This window comes from Sparus aurata, chromosome 14, assembly GCF_900880675.1.
Source record: "Sparus aurata chromosome 14, fSpaAur1.1, whole genome shotgun sequence".
Taxonomy (NCBI): domain Eukaryota; kingdom Metazoa; phylum Chordata; class Actinopteri; order Spariformes; family Sparidae; genus Sparus; species Sparus aurata.
Window position 1 is genome coordinate 11,857,319 of NC_044200.1, and position 16,396 is coordinate 11,873,714.

Here is a 16,396-nt window from a genome sequence, read left to right on the forward strand (position 1 = left end):
TTTCAGCACGTTGGAAAAACATTGTTTATCTAATCGGCTGTTTGTGTTGTTGGTAAATTTTCTCGGTTGTGCTGTCGACGCATTTTTGCCTGAAGCTTTTTGCCTGTAGAGTGGTGAAAATGTTTTCCAGAGACTGTTTGACTTGATTTTTGTTGTTGTTTTTGCGCTGGCATTTGAATTTTATATTTACAGAGAGCTTGTAGCAGCCATTTGAGGCCATGTGAGAGTGTGTGTGTGTGTCTGTGTGTGTGCATATAAGAGTGTGTGCAATAGATAGAGAAAGGGAAAGCATGTGTGTGTTGGAGCATCGTACGGACCAGTTTGGGTAGTGTGTGTGCATGTGTGTGTGTGTGTCATGGCAGCGCTGTATCCACCAGAGGGCCTCCTAACTCGGCACTAGTTGGAGGCTCACACACAGATGCATACGCTCCAACTATAGACACCCCAGCATCACAGAAACCTTTGACTGGGGGCACGTTGTCTTAATTTTCTTAACAAGAAATTAATTTTTAAAACATACTTTGAGATCATTTTCTCTCTGACTGACGTGATGATACTCTTCACTTCTGTCGGTTATTTATCGTGTTGATTTTACGCCATTGCTTTAGGTGGAGGCACCTCTGACTAATCCCAAACATCTTTAACTTTCCCCTCCTCATCCCCATGTTTTATTGTCCAGGCTCTATTCTACTTAGTCAGGGTAAGAATGAATGAAACATGGGGGGGGGGGGGGGGGGGGGGGGGTCGGGGAGTTGTGAAAGTCAGTCACCAGCTGAGTAAAGGAGTCAAGTGTCTCTCGTGTCTTTTCACGGTGAATGATGGCTTTGACAGTTCGCCAAAAGAGCAGTGGGAGCCGAGGTCAGAGGGCCATGCTGCGGGGCGGATGGGGGACAACGCCGCGGGTCTGTAATGATGCGCGCTGTCCTTTCCATTTGATGGGAATATTTCATGCAAGTGTGTGTATACGTGTGTGCATTTGGAGGCAGCTGAAAGCCTGTGGTCACTTCAGTCGGTCGGAGGGGCGATACAATAGATGCCGATGTGTTTCGGTGTGTGCAAAAGCGTAGCGTGTCCTGCAGCCAACCTCTGCCATCCCCCATACCAAACACCCATCCTCCATCCACTGCACGACCCCAGTGGTCCCGCTGGTGGCTGTAACGGCATCATAGCACTGTGGCCTTACCCCCCATTTATCACCACTCTGCCACTCTTCTTATACACACTCACACACCTGATTGGGGTCAATTCTCTCGCTCTCTCAGTCATCACTCTTTTACATTTGAACGTATTGGGTAGAGGACTGCTTTCCCTCTGTGTTGATGCTCTCTGCAGATTGAGGGTGAAATAGAAAGAGATAGAGAGCAGGATAAGAAGCTACTGTTGTACTACAGTGCAGTATATTGTACTAGACAGCAGAAACTATTTTTTTGTATCAAACTTTGTAGTATTTCATTTTAAAATTGTGTTTTTTGGGTACAATTACAATACAAAAAAAAAAAATCAAAAAGTGGAAAAAAAAAAAAAAGGAATTGATGCAGCCGATCTGAGAAATGTTTTGTGAATTTTATTCAATTGAAAAATTGCTTACATCTATGTAAACATTACGAGATCTAATATGAGACATTACCAAGATTAGACCCATTGACATAAGAAGAGCAAACCGTGTGAATGTGTGAATGTAAATGTGAACTCAGTAAATCATCTAAAAACAAAGAGAAGCGGTGCGTTTTTAAAAAAACGAAGGAGAAAAAAAGGCCAGAGCTCCGAGAGAGAAAAGAAGCGACGTAAGCATAAAGTGTCTAGTTAAGTGTTTGAGATGTACGTACGGCTAAGAGCTCCGTGGTGGTGGGTGGGAAGGTGGGGCTGGGGGTATGTGTGTGTGTGTGTGTGTGTGTGTGTGTGTGTGTGTGTGTGTGCATGTGTGTGTGACAGTGTGTGCCTTGTAAAGAGGCCAGCCCAGGCCTTCTCCGAGCCCAGAGACAGACACATTGAAATGAGCAGTCCAGCTAACAGGTCTCTGGAGACTTTTTAAAACAGGGGCCTTGTGCTGTTAACTTCACACACACTTCCTGTGGCGTGCTCACACCGCATCTCTTCAGAGAGTGAAGATGGATGGAAGTTTTTTCTTTTTTTTTTTTTTAATGCATTTGTTAGCACGGAGCTGCGCTATTTTGCAGCTGTTGGCGTGCTGATCTGGACAAGGTGATATTGTGATGCGAATGACAGCATGCATATGTGTGGTCATATATTCATACATCTATCCATTCTAGCTTTTTTCTTTTCTTTTTCCTTTTTCCCTTCTTTTTTTTTTTTTTGCACCTGTGTGTAGCTCAAAAAAATTCCAAACCATGTCTGCTCTGAGTCCATTTTGAAGGAAGGCTGTTGGGTGTAATTTTCCGCCCATATTTGGAATGACATTGAGTGGTCCGGTGGGTATAGACGCTCCAGTCTCTCATCACGCTGCTGGGGGGATGATTAATAATAAGCACTGATGAATTCTCCACTGTCCCTGTGGGTTCTGCCATTACCTAGCAGCTCCAAAATACCACCTGCAGCTATAATTAGAAAAGCTGCATCTTAAGGTTGCCTTAGATTCGGCCAAAGGCTCATAGGACACAGATCAAGACGAAGTTACACAGGAGCCATTTTTTCCATATTCAAATATTGATAGTTTGGTAATTCTGTGTATTAAGGTCCTTGTGATGAACATTGTTTTAAAGATAAAAGGGCCCTTTTAAGTCCTTGTATTATTAAGAGTGTGTTCATCACAATAAAGTAACAAATATAGGTCTAACAGTGACATAATAGGTAAATCAGTTAAACTCAAGACATGTTTTTGTAATGCTATCATTAAATGTGCACTTTGTAGTTTTAGAGAATCATCTTGCTTTTATGCCTAAACAAACGTAATTAGAACAAACTCTTCATTTTCATGACTGAATAAACAAAGTGACCTTTAAGGACAACACAACTTCATAATGTTTTACTTTATTTATATTTGGCATACCCTTCCACCTTTCCACATTCAAACAATTGAATTGAATTGAATTATTACATCATTAATATTGTAAATACTATGAGCAGTCTGTAAACTGTTAACTTCTTTTAAGTGCACAGTTAACATGTTTATGATGCTATTATTAACATTTATACAATCTTAATGTCAGTAAGCATCTTATAAGGACTTTAAAGGGCTTCATTATCTATAAACTAACACTTTTAATAAGGACCTAACATGAAGCATCACCAATTTGCCTTTTTTACCCACAAATCATTCACTCACTTATATTTGATGGTAAATCCTGTACACAATCTTTATTGTGTTCCGTGTGAAAGCCACACACTCCGTCTTATCCGTGCATCTGAATAATAACTACTGTGTCACAATTGAATTTTCAACCCCTAATTTCTGTCAGGGTTTCATCACCCTCATTCCCAAGGTTGTCTAAATAGGCCTAATTTGATTTGAGATCACAGATTAGATACCCACTGTATCTGATTGCAATTTGCCAGCTGCAGATATGTATCAGAGCAAATGATGAATGTTGCACAGCCCTAATTACTATGCTAAAATGATCACTATAAAAGCTCCCCCTGTTTTAAAAAAAAATGTGCTGAGCTCATATTACCAATCAATTTATCATTGGCCGCAGTCAGTCTTATGTTTTAATATTAGATGCTGCTGTGTATGTACATGGGAGCTATATGCATTGATCTTTGGATCTATACCATAATGTCCCATAATGAGGCTGTTAGTTGATTACAGTGGTCTGTAGACTTAATCCTGCCAAGGTTATCAGTGGGATTGATGAGCCAATATACAGGACTCCCTGCCCCCTCTAAATGGGCTCACTACTGTACTGGAGTGTATTGATATTCAGAACAGGATGGAGGCCTCGGCTTATCTATTGTGGTCAGGTCAGTTGTTTTAACCAAAGACCTCTGGGTATCTGCTAGGACAACCTTCTGTCACTGCAGCGCACTACTCATCCAGATCACTGACTTGTCTATCTAAAACATAAAGGAGAAATCTAACAATTCATCTTCTTGTTCTTCACCTTTTTCTCTAATGTCATAAAACTATTAATCTGCTTGTTTGTGAAGACAATTTTATATTTACTTTTGCACCAAAATCCAGTTGACAAGAGAGTGACGCAGAGGTCTACATGTTGGTCAACTGGTTAGGGGTGCATTTTGTACTCTTTTCCTGAAGCACCTGATACAGCAAAATGCAAACCATCCAACCATATTTAAATGACTGCAGCATTTTGACATAAATTACAATAAGTGCGCAGAGGTGCCATCTTACTTCCAGGCTACCCCCTGTCGCTACACGAGAGTTAGGCAGTGGTCCAACTTGAGAGTGACAGCAATTAACCTGCCTTCCTAGCTGTTTAGCTGGAGGAAATGGAGGGGATGAGAAATCTGACAGCAAGTGATGGGTAATATTTAGGGTTTAGGGGCAAATGAAATTCTCCCCAAAATGAAAGTCATTAGGGAGAAAGTTACCCCACAGACAAGGGACAAAATGACTGTGTGTGTGTGTGTGCTCGTGTGACAGGCACCTGAGCTCACCTCCCTCTTATAATAACTGGAGTTTGTTGTTTAGTGCAGGTAAATACTTAATATACTGACACACAGTATTCACGTACCATCACCTCTCACAAACAAGCCTCAAGCATCTTCCTCTCTCTGCCCTTCACCTGCCTCTCTGTCTTTCTCCCCGCATATGAGAAGACACTCACACTCACACACACACACACACACACACACACTCTCACACAGACACACACACACACTCACTCACACACACCTAAGATGCAAATCTGGGCTTTGCCCTTGAGCATAATTTAAAGGCCTAATCACCCAGACTGTCCCTTTGGATGGAAAAGGGAAGGAGGGAGGGAGGATGGTGTCTCTCATTTGCACCCTTACACAAAGAAGCTCATTAGGTTTATCTTTCAGGCCTGAGATTGCCCCACTCAACTGTGTAAATAAGACACCGGCCCTGGCCTGATGCATCAATCACCTCTCAGGACAGGAGACAGACCTCGGCTGAAATATGAACGATTTCATAAAGGGGCCTTTTGTTGAGCGTCGTCATCCGTGTGAAGATAAGGTTCCTCTGTAAAGGCTGGAGGAGCATTAGGGAAGCAGCGTGTACTGTATGTCTTTGTAAAATTATTTCCCCTTTTCAGTGAAAAGACAGCTCTTTCCTAGCAATACCTTGTGTCTGACTTATTTACAATGAAAGCCATCCTTCTTTTTATTTCAAGCCCGCCTATCGGCAGACAGTCCCCACAGAATGGTACATACAGGCCTGTGACATATAGGTCTGTAGTTTCCCCCTCTGTGATGACACTAAAGATATAGGGTGTGAATGACAGCATAGCTACTGTTTGCTCACCCTTCCCCAGACAAAACACAGTATTATTCTATTATCTATCTCGACGCCACCCCTTCCTCCTCTGTCTCCGCTTCTCTCCCAGCTCCTCGAAACCGGGCCCGTCCATCTACGTTTAAGACACATTACATGTGGCCTTCTGGAATTTACAGTGGCGCTCTCCCAGTAACTCCATTTCGCACAGGAGTCCCCCGAGAGCGCTGCGAAATGTCAAGCTGCAAGGCTTGAAAGAGAGACGAGGAGAAAGGGACGGCGAGAGCGAGCGACGTGGAGGATGAGTGAGATAGACAGAGTGAAATCTGCTGGAAATAAACACTTATGGGTATTTTATGCTCAAGCAGTTGGGGGGGTCTGTGGAGGAGCTGCAGGTCGAGGGGCAGCACAGGTGGAGAAAAGAACACACCGTGCTGCGAGTGTGTGCATATAGGATATCAGATTAATGCCACAGAGGTCCATTTTTTTTTTGCTCATAATATAATTAAATGCGAAGTAAAACAGAAACCACATGTACATTAACATTTTCACATACTTTAATGGCAACGGTAAATGCATTAAATGGAAGCCATCATTCCAGATAGGCCCTTTTGTTTGACCTGACACATTTTTTCCTGTGTAGGGCATTAGCCGGGTGATAAATGAACTGGGCCGGGGTTAACCACCTCAGTGTAAATAAGAGGCAGCCATTCAATCGCACACACTGTGGCCAGAAGTCCTGCAGTCTCTAGCCAGCCTAGCACGGGGCCGGGATCAATGGCCACTTCACAACTCATTTCCTTTTACGCCTCCCTAACTGCCCTGCCCCAGCTCTGGGAAATAAATGGCACTGGATCTATAAGTCCACTCACATAAACACACACACACAGGCATGCATACACGCTCGCCACAAACACACACTGTGCATTCTCTGAGTGGACCGACTGAGCAATTGCTTCAGCTCAATACCCCGCACAATAATTTATTTGCTAACCGCCTTGGTGCTGAATGGCGTTTCATCTTTCGTCGCCTCACAATCGAAAACAGGCATTCTGTCATTGTTTGTTGCCACTCCCCTGTCGTTGGCTTAAACAGAGTACCAGTCGTTAATATGGCAGGGTGGAGCGTTACTGTCACCCTCAGCCTGGAAACGTTCATGTAAATGGCTCTGTTTGCCTGAGCTAACAGGAGAAAACACATGTGAGGGGGGGGCGCTTTGCAATGCATACAAGGTAACGCATTTGCTGTCTTTTCCTGTAAATGCTTCCCTCCCTCCATGGAAAAAAAAAAAAGCCAAGTGGCTTATAGTCATTTGATAGGCCACGACACCGCTATCCATTTAACAGAGCTTAAAAATCCTACATATGCATATGCCGGGGTGTCTTAAGCTGACAACCAAAAGACAGGATTTGCTAGAAGGCAGCTTTGGAGTGTTGTGAATTTAACAAGCATGTCTAGTATTACAGTTCCTCTCTGCTTTAGCCATGAATAGTAACAAATCAGACTCTGAAACGCATGCCTGATGGTTTGTTGTGTGTACCCACCCACCCCTTCCCCTCCCCTCCTCTTTCCCTTCTCTAACTAATATTAAAATGACTTCAAATCTGGTTCAGAAGATGACTAGCAAAACATGGTAGCGTCACTTTCTCTAGATTCCAGGTATCGCCACAGTTTTTTATTTTGCCTTTGCACTTGTTAACACTCTCCGCTGCTCCGATTACCTTCATCCCTGACCCATTTTTGAATGTATAAATGGCTCTGTCCTTCTCCCAAGTTGTTTGTAGTTGCATCGCTTCCAGGCTGCTCTCTACGCATTGCCTCCAAACACTGTATACATATGTAAGAGAGCCAGCCGGGCTCCCTTTTCACAGGCTTTTCATACAAATGCAGTAAATAAGCTGAGGCCGTGGGGAATTGAAGGCTCCAAACAGACGAAGTGACTGACATGTCACTTAGCGCTGGCTTTGGCTCTCTTCACTGCAGGCTTTAGAGCTGAAGCTGCTGGGTTGTTGAGTGTATCAGGCAAGGTCGGGTCCTCGCTTTGCTGTCAAAGTGGACTGACATCTGTATCATTTCCAACTTTATAATACCGTCAGACGTATTATTTGCCATGTTTTTTGGAAAAAATGTGATCAAAAAGAGCAAACAGTTTGTCTGAAAGCAGGCTAGACCGAACATTTGTTTTGGGGCTGATACAGAGAGTAAGATGTACTCCAGTCTGAGGTTAATGATGGAAGTCACACGAGAAATCCAGAGATAGACAGGCCCGCCTCTCTGCAGCCTATGTTGCCGCTCACACAGCCTGCCATTCCTCATCAAGACCTAACCGCTGCTTATTTACCCACACTGGGGGGACTTGAACTCGCGTGAATTGATCAGCGATAGCACTGGAAAGCTGCTTGTTCCACCCTGATAAAAGCGACGCCCATGAGCATATGCAGAACATGCTTTGCGGGCTAGGCGCAGCACTTCAAGCTTGACTAGACACTAAGCTGATATTGGTTTCACGCTTGAGTCCGTGGGCGCAAAATCTCCCAATTGAAACCCGGAGATTTGATTGTTTCTGCATATGCATTTATCAGAAGTTTACATGATAAATATACATTAGCCCGGTGGCTTGGCCATGCGTGGTATTGTGTCAGCGATACTATTCTTCATGCATTCCTTCTCACCTGTTTGGACTTCATCATCCAATTCGGTGTGAACCCGATAATCATAATTTGCACAAAAACTTCAAATGGATTTGCATGAGTTTTGTGTATCGTTAGTCTCCGCCGGAATTTTAGTCTCCGAGAGGAAATACTCCTTCAAATGTGTGAAGAGAGAATCCCTCTGAAAGCTGTTTTCCTTTTCACTCCATCGCCACAGTCTTTGTGTTAGCAGTGTGCCAACCAGCTCGTGTCTGCACCATGACATAATTCCCACACTCAGAAGTTGAGGTCCCTACAGTATGTGTAAAGCGACCCCCACCCCCCCTCTTGGCTTAGTCCTGACTTAATTTTGTAATGCCTTCACAGTCCTAAATGATATGTCATTTATCTTTCATACAAATTTCAGCCAGAGGTTTTATTTTTTAAATAACCACTGTAATTGTTCTGCCCTTGTATTGAGAGCTATGAAGGGAGTGATCATGCTTTTGGCACATTTATCAAAGCCCAAGAAATGAAAAAAAATAAAAACTGCAGCCTACATAGCCGGACTAAGTGTGCGACGGAGTGATAAATTTTCTTGTTAGGAGAAATTACATCCACTAACTTGAGCTACTTCAGCATGAAATTGAAAAAGAAGCATTTCTTGTGAATTTCCATTCTTGATTCAATGAAAGATGTAGATTAGCCCTTTGGAAAAGGGCGGGGAATAAGAATGAGACTAAAGAAGTATGACTCTGCTCACGCTCGCTTGTTCTTAGAAGCGTGATATAGGATGCAGTTGGAGAAAGGCTTTGTTTATGGAAGGAAGGCTCAGTCAGGCTGGCGGAAGATTAAAGAGAAAAAAATGTTTAACATCTTTCTCTGTGCGCATTCATGTATTCACACACAAACCTTATGCATTTTTACATTGTTATCACTGGGACTCTCCAAGCCTCTTTGCTTACCTTACCCCAGTCACAGTCTGTGCCCATGATAACTCCCTCTCTCCATCTCTCGCTCCCTTTCCACACACACACACGCATATGTGCACACATATTTCGCCAGTCTTGCAGCTGCTGCTGGTGCATGTGGTGGTGGTGGTTGGGGGGTGCAACACTGATTGATAGACGCTGGGTGTCAGAGTGGAAGGCAGATAACTATATCTTCTACAGGACATTTAAAGGTCAAACACACATCGCTGTAATTGGAATATTCACAAGACAACTACCAAGGTACAATGCAGAGTGGAGGGAAGAAAGAGAGGAGGAGGAGCACAGGAGAAGATAGGTGTTACATAAGTAAAGAGACTGAGAGAGGAGAGGAGGGATGGCGGTGAATGTGATCCATTGCCCTTCCACTAGTAGATGTAGTGGCTATTTATTGAGTTGATCTTTGGGGGGAGTGTGGCATTCATTGAAGGATACATCACCCTCAATGTAGAGCAGTCTTCACTGAGGTGACGGGGGGGTAATGGCAAGTCAAAGTAGCCACATAAACTTGTTTAAACTAACGGACATTAAAAGTCTGTCCTCATATTCAATGGAGCCATCGACTATTTAAAGCCACACATCCTAACATATAAACAATTATTGATCAGAATGTATGTATGAGCTCAAAGTATCTGTCTCTTAAATTAATATCATCGCTCTTTTAACCTCCCTATTATTTTCACTATTAATGTCAGAAAATTGTGAAAAATGCTCTTTAATCTTCTTCAAATTGCTTCCTATGTCCTGTCAAACAGTCCAAAACCCTAATAATAATAATAATAATAATAATAATAACCCTCAATTTACTATCATAAATCACAAAAAAGCAGCACATTCTTACTATTGATAAGCTGGAACCAGCAAATGTTTGACAGTCTTGCTTAAAAAATTACTTTCTTTAGATCGACTAATCAATTAATCAACTAACTCTTGCAGAAAAACAAACGCACTGTAATGTTGGTTGTTTAGAGTATCCATTGATACGCTTTGTTGAGTTTGTGTCACTAGAGCTACAGGACAGAGTCAAGGTTAGCCATGTAGTGGGTAAGGTGAGGTCATTCACAGCTAAGGTCAGGGTGCCCTCTCATCGACCCCAGAACACTTAGACTCAGCACTTAACCTGAGCTGTGCAGGACGAGACAGACAGACACTCATACTATTGACCTGCAACAGCAGAGCCCCCAAGACACACGCATGCACTAAGTAGGCACACAGGTTTATGTCTGCACATGCACACTCAAAATGTGTGACAGCAGCCCCCTTTTTTTTTTTTTAAAGACAATTTTGGTTGTCACTCAGTTGATTTCCTGTTTTCCTTAATCACTGTTTTGTGTTCTTGAGTGTATATACTCTGTGTACATGCTGTGTATGCCTTTTTACTTAAATGCAGTTTACCTTCCGAGGATGCAGCAGCCTTTTATTCACCACTGTAGCCCCAGTGCTTTTGTTTGCGCGCGTGTCTCCTATGTACAGCGCATGTCAGCACATTCTCAACAGCATCTATCAGTATTGGCATCCTGCACAAAACGAGCTCTGCCGCGGCGCTGCTTGTTCTCTGGTGCCACAGTCGGATCACTAGTCGCCTCTGGCCATGTTTTTGGAGTCGAAGTGTCTAAATAAGGCCTTGTCAACAAAGACAGACACGAGCGGCGTAAAAAAACAACTTCATTCCTGCATCTGAGAGTCTTGACAGGAATGATGAGAAAACCCTGTTTATGCTGGAATGCAGCTGCGTTCAAGCTCACTGAACAGCAGCAGTAGGCACAAGGCTCACGTGTAGTGTTATCACATCAAGCTTGTTCAGCTAATATGCACACTACTTCCAAGCGATTGAGGCCACAATTCCGGTCTTTCCACTGGGCTCGGACCCTTTTTTTCGAAAATGAACTATGGCTGGCCCTGAAAGCAACATTTCATATCAGGTATTCATCCAGCTGTGTGACCTCCGCTCGCCTGGAACTGCGAGGAGGAAAGGGATCATAATCACCTGAAGAGGAAATCAAGCGCTTCAGGACAGAGAAGGAGTGTGGTAATAGAGAGAGAATGCGTGTATTTGTGTTTTTTTTGTGTGCCTGCAGGGTCGGTCGGGGGGGCCTGCACAGTTGAACACTCATACTTCATGCCGGCTTTGCTTTTGCAGTGAGAACACTTGACCTCGCGCACACACTGTCCACCTCAGACACACGCACACACTCCCACACAAATACCTCTTCTCTCCGTGTGTCTCTCTGTTTTTTCTTCCCCTCTGTCCTCTTTGTGATAGTATATTGTAGTGCTCAGTTGTCTGGCTCTAAAGGACTTCCCTAAGAGCGGGAGTAGATAAAGCGCGCCGCTGAATTGGCCTGCTGTCACCTTATCTAAACGTACAGCCCAGGTCAAAGCAAAGACTTTGCTAGAGCCACCAGCAGAGAGGGAGAGAGTGGGGGGGAAAAGAGGAGCATTGTGGGGCAAATTGAATTTCATAAGCGAGGAAGACAATGGACAGGAGAATGGCTGCAGAGAGCAAGAACTCAGCATGTAAATCAGTCCAAATGCATTTTTTCACTATGCTCGGTTCAGCTTGAAGGTAGCTGAAAACAATTATCCCCACTCGCCGAAACTGATATGTATTATCATATTTGCACAGAATATCCATGGTGATAACACCAAGAGGTGGATGTTAGCGGCTGCACTGTACAGCGGCTTTGTTATTGCTGGCGTGGGCCTCCAAACGTCTCAGCAGTCGCATATCGGCACACATGCTCTCTTCACCTCCCTCTTACAGTTATAAACACACACTTTATCTGTGATGGGCAAAGCAGACCCATGTTTTGTCTTCGTTAGTGGAAAAATAAGTGTGAGGTTACACAATGGCGCTCGACACCTCAAGCCCCCTCCTACCTCTCACCTCCTATACAAGCGTTTCTTCCTGGGGTAGGAGCAAGCAAATTCATCTCGTCAATCCTCCCGGGAGGGTGTAGCTATGCAGCTCTGTTTACTGTGGCAGAAAGTTAATATAAATTTTCATCAGTGGGGGAAGTTTACACATATGATTCTATTTGTCCTTCATTATTAGCACCTGAGTCTGGGGCTGGGTAGGCATAATTGTCTACAGACACAGGCCAAATAGATGCAAGGGAAAGGCAAATAAGCACACCCCAAAAATAATTTGATGCTTGTGTGTTACAGTCCTCCACCCTAGGAATTCTTAATCTAGAGAATCAATAAACAAGGGGTAAGAGACGTAGAAGAGAGGCGGGGCGGGGGTGGGGGGAGAAAGACAGAAAGATGAAGGGAAGAAAATGAATAATGTGATATGAGCGGGGGAGGGAGAGAAAGAGCAAGAGAAAGAGCTGAATTCAAAGTGCGGTGAAGAGGTGGAGAGGAGTTTAAGAGTGCAAGTGATCAATATGGACTTATTATCTGCTTTTTTTTGGGGGGGGGATGATGCGCTTTATATGTAGCAGCAGAGGAAGCTGAAGTAGCTAAAAAATCCTGAGCTAGTGATAACAGAGGAGGACACAGAAGCCCATTGTTCTGCTGGATAGCTTTACCTCAATCCTGAGGCCCCGGCAGATTCTCCATGGACCTCTCGCTCCCTCCCTTGTTCACTGCACACTGTTGATTTATTGAGTCATACATTAAAATGCTCATTACTCCTACACACTTTCCAAATTTGCTTTTCCCCCCATTCTTTCTTCCTCTCGAGTTTCTCATGAATGCACCTTACAGGTTTCTGTTGGGAATTTGGGAGACATTTCGGTGGCCAGCCTGCCACCATTCTCACAGTTATTTGCACCAGATGATCCACGTTTTGGGGCAACATGGAGGGAACCTGGGAGGCAACCACCATGGCTGATTTTGACTGATTTATACACTTGTCAGATGGCCAAAAAATGGACTTAATAGCAGCCACAATCAATCATGTAAATTGCAATCTTTTCCCCTTCCATTTTCTAGATCCCTAACCCTGTGCTCTGTAATGCACTCATTTGTCAGATTGATTGTTCTGGTAGTTCATCTTAGGGTAAAAAAAAAAAAACAATCTTGTCAAGTTGCAGTAGCATTTTCAACACTTGCAGGTAGTCATTGCTTTCCTTCTGCGCTAAAAAAAGAAGCTCTTCGTTTGTATTTCCTTTGAAAATTCTCAACCAGGCAGAGGTGACTGAATCCAGGTGTGTATTGCGCTCTGTGTGAGCCTTGTGGAGGCGATAAGGGAACTGTATCTGGAGCCATTGTCGAGGCACCAGCGCGTCATCACCAGTTCTGACCTTTAGAAAAAGGATAGGAGTCTTTCTACTCTCTACTGGCCGAGTTACTTAAGGTGAATGAGATCAATGGCAACCACAGAAGCCGGCACACATCAGGCATTGACCTGATTCTAAGAAATTGTTGTAGCTGCATTCATTTACAAGTGAGTGAGCTCAAAGACTCGTACCTTGTTGCCCTTTACTTCACCAGCACCTCTGATACAACACCATGGAGCTTTAATAGACACAAACTGTATCAACTGAACCTCTGTTTCAGGACGCCCTGTAATCTCAACACCCACCCAGCTGCATCCGTTCCCTTCCTGCGCCAAGACTGTTTAGGGCCTCCCGACAACGTTCCCTGGTCACACTTTGCTTGTTTTCACAAACTCAGGCCCCACTTTTGTATTCAGACATTGTGTGGGGCATCTTATCCTTCTCCCCCTTCTTCTTCTCATTTGTCTATCCTCTCCAGCCAGCCCCTCCAAATCCGTATCCATCCATCCATCTGCCCCGAATCCACTTATATAAGAAGATAGGGTGTAAATATTTTGGTGTGGAGTGTCAGCGCATGTCTCCCCCGCCAGCGGGCCAGCGGCCTCAGTCCAATCAGCCATGTTTGTTTGTTCAGCTTAAACTGTTTGTGCCTTGTTTTCCGTGGCATGCAACTCTCTCCGGCTTGATAAAGTGTCACACTTTTTCTTTTTTGCCTCTTTTTTTTTTTTTTTTTTTCCCCCTCCCCTCCCTCCTCCTTCTGTGTTTCCTGGAAGCGAAGATAGATAAGCCTGGTGGTGCTGTGCGTGTGTGTGGGAGTTGTCAAAGCTGTCAGCATGACTGGAGTTGTTCTGGCCGACAGCCTAGCGTTGAACAGCAGCCCTTTAGTCCCTACAACAAACACACACATGCATACACACAAAACATCTGTTCTGCAGCACACCACGGCGAGGCTGTGCTATGGTGATGCAAGCCATTTCTTATTGACCGATGATTGATACGCCGTGTTTACAGCTACTTTCTGGACCGTCCTGCAGAGGCCACGGTGCTGTGAGGACTCACCTGTTGAGGGCAACTTATTTCACACCTGTGTCATCATTCCAATATCTGCTATATCCCCTAATAAAAACAACCCCCAGCGTGACCTGAGCCGGGAAGTGATCTGCACTGTCCAAACACAATGTCACAGCCCCTCAGATATATCAATTCCAATGTCATGGCTGCATATCGTGCAGTCTCCAGGTGGATTTGAAAGAGTGACATTCTTACTGGATGGCTTATTTCCCCCCCCCCCCCCCCATCCATCACACACAATAAGCAATCTGGAGATTTGTAATGGTTTGGCCCAGTATTGCAGGGCCTGCTAATGTATTTCATGCTTGTTTAAGATCTTTGCATGCTCCTTACAAAGGTGCATTGTGATAGGTGTTCCTTATTAACCCGTTCTGTATGGAGTCTAAACACTGGGGCTGTGAGAGTGGAGGATAGTGGGAGGGGAGGGGATGAATGGATGGCTGATGGGTTTGGTTTTTTTTTCCCCACTTCCCTCTCTCTGTCAGTCTCTCCTCACTCTCTCCTTTTCTCCCTCTCCAGCGATCTCTGCATGCCTATTAATGTAGCGGAGGAATGCCTGTGTAAACATTCTTGTTTCTCAGTCCGTTTCGCATAATAGTTGGCTGTATCGCCTTTCTCCTGACCTCACTATCTGAAACCAATTACAGCAGATCCATTTGGGCAGAATCTTATTTTCATAAGGATCCCCATGTCGCGGTCTTGGTTGCTCTGTGTGTTATTTTCCCTCCTCTTGTTTTTTTCCTCTTTTCCAACCTCAGTGATGGATATCAACATCAAATATGCCTCTGAGTGCCTTGTTATTTATATAGCCGGTCTGGCTCTTTCTCTCTCTCTGTCTGTCTGGCTCGCTCGCTCATTCTGAAGAATGTGTCACATTGTGCTGTTTATACAATGTGTGCATTAATAGACTGGGGATGTCATTTTTTCTTGCATAGCAACCCAGGTTAAATAGACGGTGCGTCTGCACTCGTCTGCGTTTTTGTCCCCTCCAGCGGCTCTCCAGCAAACTTTTGATGACTTTCCTTGGCATTTTGTGCTTTTTTGTGCTGGGAGATGGGCTTCTGCTCGCCATCTCTGTGGAGTGGGAAGTAGGTGGCACAAATTGGTGCTTTTTACTGTAATGGCTGAATACTCAGAGCCAGTGAAAGCTAGGGGGACAGGACTTTTGTTTTTTTTTTGTGTTTTTTTTTTCTCCCCTGCCTTCCACACGCAGACGCTTTCAAAAAATGTCTAACCCCACTTCCAAGGGAGAGGTGACAGACAGTTTCAGACACGACAAAACCACTCTGAAAAAGTTTGGCCGGTGTTGATAGGGGTCTGTGTTATGTTTGGAGGAGCACTTTTTATGCAGTGGGAGCAGACTTCTCTTCTAATAAGCCAGGTGTAGTTGATCTCTCTGCATCACCTCTCATACCCACACCTCGCTCCATATTTACCTGGCATCGATATTGGAAGTGCCTTTAAAAACATCTCTTTCCTTGTGCTCCTGGCCCGCGTGTAAAATATCGAGTGGCTCTCTTGACTTTGGATATAACACAGCGAGTCATTATTGATTCACACATGGATAAACATTTCCTCCTGACAGCTACGTCGGGTCGCACTCATCAAGCAGCCTTCCCTCTAACTACTGTGTGCAGGACTCAATAAACCTTATAATTACTTTGATTCGCCAATCATGGTGAGATTAATTAGGCCCCGTGTTTTAATTAGCAAAGTGATTGGCCGCATTCAAGGAATTTGTTTTGTCTTTTTGCCTTCAGTAAAAGGAAGTCGAGCAATTGTTTGATTTCCTCATGCAGTTTGACGGACAGAGCTGCATGGGCAGGTGTTGATTAGGGCTGGAATAATGAAAATATATATTGTTTTTCACACCGTGATATGGCATTTAGGTTGTTTTTTTTCCTGGTTTTAGAGGCTGCATTACAGTGAAGTAATGTTTTTTTTTCTGAACTTAACAGACTGTTCTACGATATCAAGGTGTTTGGTAAAAAAAATTGTAATATTTTGTCGCCTGGTCCTAGCATTTATGAAGTGTTTCTGAGGAGATTTCACAATATGGAAATGTATATTGTGTATCACGAGATATAGCATAAAGATATCTCA

At 44.0% G+C, this 16,396-nt stretch overlaps 1 protein-coding gene across 9 annotated transcripts in view; it reads left to right on the forward strand.

Moving 5' to 3' along the window:
• The window catches only part of foxp2 (forkhead box P2), a 106,033-nt gene that overhangs the window by 42,692 nt on the left and 46,945 nt on the right, over window positions 1–16,396 (forward strand). The gene's annotated exons all lie outside the window — the stretch shown is intronic.